Source organism: Galeopterus variegatus, unplaced genomic scaffold (genome assembly GCF_000696425.1).
Source record: "Galeopterus variegatus unplaced genomic scaffold, G_variegatus-3.0.2 Scaffold8879, whole genome shotgun sequence".
Classification (NCBI taxonomy): Eukaryota; Metazoa; Chordata; class Mammalia; order Dermoptera; family Cynocephalidae; genus Galeopterus; species Galeopterus variegatus.
This window is the reverse complement of record NW_007734990.1, coordinates 10,332-11,957: the sequence shown is the minus strand read 5'-3', so window position 1 is coordinate 11,957 and position 1,626 is coordinate 10,332. Positions and strand designations below refer to the sequence as shown.

The 1,626-nt window shown below is 40.5% G+C and overlaps 1 non-coding gene across 1 annotated transcript; it reads left to right on the top strand.

Moving 5' to 3' along the window:
• The first annotated feature begins 1,297 nt into the window (after nucleotides 1–1,297).
• On the top strand, nucleotides 1,298–1,371 carry TRNAI-GAU. Its single transcript has one exon. It is a non-coding gene; the product is annotated as a tRNA-Ile (tRNA).
• The last annotated feature ends 255 nt before the right edge of the window (nucleotides 1,372–1,626 follow it).

The following is a 1,626-nucleotide window of genomic DNA, read 5'->3' as shown; positions in this document are numbered from 1 at the left end:
GTTTGCTCATAGTTGTGTCCCCAGTGCCTGGCGAAGGCTCCTCAATTACTGGTGAAATGAACACATGGGCGATAAGGAGATATTGGAACTGAGCATACAACATTTTCAGTAAATTTGTTAATTAAAAAATAGGGAAAAAGAGGATGCTAACTGGCAGAGATATCAGATTTTAATTTTTTATGTTATATTTAATGCATAAGGGAGACTTGAATGTTTGTAGTCATAGAAGAGATAACTCCAGAGAGAAGAGGTAAAGAAGCTGGTCAAGGCAGGGGTGACTGATGGCGTAGGTTCTTCCACAGGAGAAAGGACGGTCATGTCTGTTATCTGTCTGACATGTATAGGAAGTGGGCTGGACTTCATATCTGTTATCTCACTCAGCATCACAATAGCCTTTTGGGGTAGAGTTGGTAGATAAAACATAGGACATACAGTTAAACTTTAATTTCAGATCATTTTTTAATTTTATGTATGTCTCATGCATAATTTTAGTGTAAGTATGCCCCATGCAATATTTGGGACACATATTTTTAAAATATTCAATGTTTATCCAAAATTTAAATTTAAATGAGTCTCCTATATTTTTATGTGCTAATTCTGGCAACCCTACTTTGGAGTAGATGATATAATTGCCATTTTGCCTGAAGGAAAATAAGTAACTGAGAGATTAAATAACATTGTCCACATTCACAAAGTTATTAGTAAGTGGTAAAGTCAGGATTGGAACCCAGTCCGTTTGACTCCTGAACCTGCGCTTTCCCGTTATCCGGGTCACCGGGGGTGGGAGTCCAGGGCAAGGGCTTGGCTCTGTCTGTGAGTAGGCTCTTTTCCCCCTTATATGTGTGACTGGTCTCCCTGTTAAATTCTCAGGAGTGGGGAACATCTTGGGATCATTTTCGTGTCCATTAAGAGAGCCATTTACTACATGATTCTGGACATAGGTGGGACATTTTTGCTAACACATGAGGATAAATGACAGACTTTTATAGGTCACTTCTTTATTTAATCCCCAACCACTGGCCCATTTGAAGAGTGAGCCTGACTGGACAGCACACCACAGCACAGCTGAAGTGAGCCAGATATCTACTGAGTTGACAAGTTTATGGCTGAGGAGGACAGGTTTCTCTCTTTTGAAAAGGGAGCTATCATTTTTTTTTATGTAGAAATGTGCTTAATGTTAAAATTCTTTGTGTGAATTGTGCTTGTACTTTTGGAGTAAGACATGGGTCAGGTAACCTTTATAAAACTCCTAAGAGGCAGAGTAGTCTCAGACTTAAGAACTCTTACTCTTGAGGCTGGCTGGTTAGCTCAGTTGGTTAGAGTGTAATGCTGATAACACCGAGGTCCAGGGTTCGATTCCTGGACCAGCCAGCCTCAGGAAAAACAAAGAAACAAAAACAACTCTGACTCTGCAGCCAGAGGGACCAGAGCTTGATTCTTGATATTTGATATTGGGCAAGTTATTTAACCTGTCTTAGTCACATGTTTCCTGTTTTCAGAAATGAGGACTACGATGATGGTGATAACAATAGTACGTTCCCTACAGAGTAGGTGGGAGGACTAAAGTGGGACAGTACCTGTAATAAACACTTAGCTCCATGGTAGCTCTCATCTCCAGCAGCAGCA